This window comes from Fukomys damarensis, unplaced genomic scaffold (assembly GCF_012274545.1).
Source record: "Fukomys damarensis isolate Sample0158 unplaced genomic scaffold, DMR_v1.0_HiC HiC_scaffold_38, whole genome shotgun sequence".
Taxonomy (NCBI): Eukaryota; Metazoa; Chordata; class Mammalia; order Rodentia; family Bathyergidae; genus Fukomys; species Fukomys damarensis.
Genome location: NW_022900950.1, coordinates 31,535 through 36,688, shown reverse-complemented (window position 1 = coordinate 36,688; position 5,154 = coordinate 31,535). Strand labels below are relative to the sequence as shown.

Below are 5,154 nucleotides of genomic sequence, written 5' to 3'. Positions count from 1 at the left end.
TGAGAAAACTGAATGTACCATATAATTACAGCTGACACCAGAAGATCCAACTCTATGCTAAAATCAGGAATTATTAACCACAGAATCCTTATATTCTCAATACTTATGGAAAAGCTTAGTTGTAGATTCAAGGAAGGAGTCAATCTTTAGAGATTGTTAAAAATTTCATGAGTTATAAACAAATATGGTAAAAAAGTGAGTACTTATTTAGGGTAGTAAAAGAAAGTGTGAGAGTGTACTGCACCCATAGAGTTTAGGCCTTGTTTTCTTAACGTCTCCATCTTCCTAATATCACTCCATAAAAGGCTGGGTGTGGTGGTGCACACTTGTAATCTTGAGACGCTGAGGTAAGAGGATCTGAGAGATTGTTAAAAATTTCATGAGTTATAAACAAATATGGTAAAAAAGCGAGTACTTATTTAGGGTAGTAAAAGAAAACGTGAGAGTGTACTGCACCCATAGAGTTTAGGCCTTGTTTTCTTAACGTCTCCCTTCCTAATATCAAAAAAAAAAAAAAAAAAAAAAAAAAAAAAAGCTTTTAACAAATGCTTTCAAAATGACTCTCTGACTGATTACAACCTACTTTATTGTCAACTTACTCTAATGGGGGCCTCTTGTTTATATTATTTTACAGATTTTTAGAGATTCTATGAGTTACAACTATAAAACAAAGTAAAGACATGAGTATTTAAGGTAATAAAAGAAAACCTAACACTTTACTGTATCCCTGGAGCTTAGGCCCTTCCCTTCTAATGTTTCTGTAAGTAGTTTTTGAGAAATAGTTTCTTTTTTCTTTTTTTTGTAGTACCAGGGATTGAACTCAGGACCTTGAGCTTGTGAGGCAGGTGTGGTGCCACTAAGCTAAATCCCTGGCCTTGAGAAATATATATATATATATATATATATATTTTTTTTTAATTGGTACATTATAGGTGTACAATACAGTTACATTCATCACTGGGATCGTGTAACTTTACATGACATATCTTGGTTCTTACTTTCTCCCATTCCACTAGCCTCCCTTTATCCCCTTCACCCTTCCCTATAAAGACTTTGTTTCCATTTTTTCCTTTTCTCTTACTTTTTCTTTTTCCTTTTTACCTCTCCTCAACCCCTCCCACCACTTCCTCTACACCTTTAGACCTTTTTTCCTATTAGACAGTATCAATTATATATTTTGATTCTTATTTACAGTTTTAGTTTATCACACCAGAGAAGCTATACAGTATTTACACATGTGTCCTATTAATTTCACTTAAAATACTTCCTTAAAGACACTTCCTGACTATAATGTGGTCCTAACCTAGAATACTGTATATCTCTCAGCTGCTCCTGACATTTACAAGTTTTCATTGATAGATTGGCTTCACACACTTCAAGGCAAATATGTCTTTGGGAAGTGCTGAAGTAGGAGAATGAGAAACGATAAGGCCAGGAAGCCAAATAGTAGTGATTAGAAACTTCCGTTGAACAGGAAAATGTTGACAGTAAATTGTGGTTTATCATAATTAATGGCATTCTGGTGTAACCTTTGTTAACAAATATGCTGTAGCATAGCACTTTAGTAAAACATATGTGGAAGACTGAATGCAGACACCACAAGTGTCTGCTGCTGACCATGTAGGGTGACTCATGGACTAGACAGCTCTGTCCCAATCATTTCAACTAGTCATTAAACATCTGCTAGAATCATTTTCAGAACACTTACGTATTCTCTGGCTGCCGCTGTCATCCTGGCCTCTTCTTCTTATTTGAACTTGGCTGAGTTTGTTTTACATCTGACATAATTTTGTTAGGTCTAAGGTTTTCATAAATAATATAATCGAGGGAGGATTCCATATAAGCATGCTAAGATGACAAAAAAATAATCAAGGTTAGAAAGAACAGATATTTAATCTAGGAGTGTTTAATGAGAACCAGAATACTTTTAAAGTATGTTTATTTTTCTCAAAGACAAATAAGAAACTAGAGGAGTAAAAAATTTCACGTCAATCCTAATAACTAGCTTCATTGCTGAAGAAAGAGATTTTCTTATCATACGTTAAGCAGTTCCTCTTGTTTCATTTTTTAAAGGATATTTAACCTTGAAAAAGTCACCTGGTGAATTATCCCCCTCAAATAATGGCTTAAAGAACTGCTAGAGTCCATGGAGTAGTTCAAACCTCTCATATATAAAGAGCAACTTCAGCTTTGGGGCAACTCGATCAACCTAAAATTAGAAAGACCACACCCTGCTATGTCAAGACATAGCATGAAAATTTGCTTTGTGCCCTTGTGACTACTTCCAGTTATTTCACTGTAGTTTCTGCTCCTATTTAAAGTTTGTCATCCTAAATGTGTACCTCTAATGTTAAAATCAACAACCTCTCAGGCTTCCTCTGGTTTCTTAAGGAGATACTTATCTCTCTCACTGTATCAGTCTCCTTTGTAGACTCCTTTTTCTTCCTTCCTCAAAAGGGTTTTGTTTGAGTTTTAGTTCTTGGCTGTCTGATTGATTTTCCTGTTCGTGTATTTCATTTAACTTTCCCCTCCCTGTCCACTCCCAGGGTTATGATGTGTTTCCAAAACATTACTTCTCATTCACTCAACAGATACTCATCATTGAATAAACATTTCCTGATCTTGTTTTTCTTATACCCACATTCAAACCATCAAGTTATTTTGGCTGTACAACAGAAGTTTTCTAGCAACCTATTCTAGTTCACTGCTACCAACTTGGTTAAAGCTACCATTGTCTTTCCTGGATCATGGCATTAGCCTCAAATTATTCTTCAAGCTTTGTGTTTTAGTCTCTCCAGCCCCTTCCTCTAGTTCCTTGTCTAATATGGCAGCTGGTATACGATGCTTTTTAAATCCTACTTCAAACGGTGTGAACCAAAAACCATTCCAATAATTGTTCAATTCATTCAGAGCAAAGGACAAAGTTTGGCTGTACACTCATCATACTTCTGCTCATATGTTTGCCTCTGTCCTATTTGTCACCTTTTGGGCTTATTTTGCACTCTTCTTGCCCAGTCACTGAACTCTCATTGGCCTCTTACCTTTTCATAGTACTCCAGGTATCTTCTAGGGTTAGGGTCTCTGCATTAGGCCTGCCCTGCGGCATCCATATCTCTTTCTCACCACTTTTCAGGTCTTTGTTTAAATACCATCTTTTCAGTGGAGTTTTCCTAGAACCCTTTACTGAAGGCTTCAAAGAGCCCCCTCCTTCTTGATATTTCTATTTAACTTTCATCATTTTTTTTCCTGTATCGCTTATTGCCATTGCATGTTTATTATCTCTTTCAGTTGAAAGTAAAAGCTCTACAAAAGAGGGTTTTAAATTGCTATTTAAAAAAAAAAAAAAACAACTGTCCAGAGGAGAGGTTTGTGTAAGGATTTAGAGATTATATAATAGGGCCACCTACCCAGACTGAGGTAAGCAAGGTACTTCAATAGGCCATCTCAGAGCATGTGGCACCTATGCAAGACAGAAGTTAGGAAGGGAGGAGGACTTTGTAATCTCTTTTCACGTAGAGGAATAACATGAACATAGGCACAGTGGCTTATTTGATGCTATTGACAATTTTCTCATTTCTCCTCACATCTCTTTAACATCTCTAAGCATGCCAACCTGACTTGTCAGCATCAGGATTTTACATCATCATGGATGGCTGTTATATCTTTTTGAGCACATCAATTCAGTGACTGATGGGTGGTAGGGATATATTTCCCTTATTTCTCTCATTCCTTGGCCAGCTTATTTATGATAAGCAAATTGTACATTACGTGGGACTACACTCCTCCCCCACTGTGTTAGATTTATAAATGCATTTACTACTGGCTACCTTCCCTTTCCTACGTCACTTCACACTCACCTACCTTGTTTCAGTGAAATATGTAACAAACATATATACAACAAACATATATATAACAAAATATATAACCAAGTGAACGTTGTTTCAGTTGGCCTTTGGAAGATCCAAAATGAATACAATGATTCCTTCACAAATGCTAGAGAATAAAAATGACAAAATATTTGATCTGCTTTGGGAGATGATATAGTAAACTATATTTGTTGGCTACAGCATGTCAGAAGAATTAGTTCAGCTTGATAGTGAAAAATTTTGAATTCTAGGTTAAGTGATTTGGATTATTTTCAAATCCTTTATGAAGTTTTTTAAGTTTGTGGTTGAAGTAATCAAGATGCTATCTGAGCATCATGATTTTTAGCAGTAGTATATGGTAGTACTATGTGGAGGCAGTCTATACAGAAGGTGGCAGTTAGAAAACTGCTCAAGTAGCACCACTAGGATATATTCAGGAATGTGTTACTTGTGAGATAACAGTGAGAGTGAAGAAGGACATATGGAGAAAAAATGTGAAGAAAAAAAAAGACAAGATTTGGAAGCCAGTTCTGTGAGTCGGCAGGTATGAGGGCAGAAGAAAAGTTAAAAAAAAAATAATAAAAAAAGCCCGAAGCCATACAAATTAGAAAGGAGTAGTGTCACTAACAGAGATGAAAAGCTAGGAGTGGAAACTAGATTTGATGAGTTAAAGACATGGTGCACTTCAGCCAGTGGAACAACAAAGGGTAAATGTTCAGCAGATGGCTGGAAACTAAGAAGGCAAGAGAGATTTGGTTTCAGAATCAGGGCACTTTCAGACTGCAAGTGAAGTGTCTGAGTATTTTGAAAGTCCCCAAGAAACACTTGTTTTATAGAGTTCTAACCTCATGACTCAAAAGAACAGGAGGACTACCATAGTAACCTGTGATTATTGGTGGACGTGCAGTTTAAGCCTACACATTTGTGATGTGGAAATGCCATACATGTGCATGGGGGCAAGAAAGGGGACTGGAAAACAGAAACCCATGCAGGTTCTTGAAGACAATGAAGCAAGAAATCAAGTCCAAGGAGTTTTGTCAGAGGCAGGTTTAGAATTCCGCCACAGGAATAGCTATACTTATCAGACTTCTATAACTTTCAGGATTGCGGTTTTATGGAGCTGCACTTAGCACCCACTGAAAGACGTTATTCAACAATCCAATTCTTACCCTTTTCTTCTTCAGACTATACCTCATTTTACTCTTCTCACAGGTCATACTTTCCACTTCTTTAGTTATTTCTGGTTTTTGAATTTTCTCCAACTCTCCTTTTCTAAAAAAAAAAAAAA

General features: G+C 36.4%; 1 long non-coding RNA gene across 1 annotated transcript in view; it reads right to left on the bottom strand.

Annotated features, from left to right (window-relative positions):
• Positions 1–1,298: 1,298 nt before the first annotated feature.
• LOC104862942 overlaps positions 1,299–5,154 on the bottom strand; it is a 4,079-nt gene continuing 223 nt past the window's right edge. Inside the window, exons 2-4 of the long non-coding RNA XR_780456.1 lie at positions 5,036–5,138; positions 3,408–3,460; positions 1,299–1,848 (exon numbers count right to left, since the gene is read on the bottom strand). This is a non-coding gene — a long non-coding RNA (uncharacterized LOC104862942). The remainder of the gene's footprint in view (positions 1,849–3,407; positions 3,461–5,035; positions 5,139–5,154) is intronic.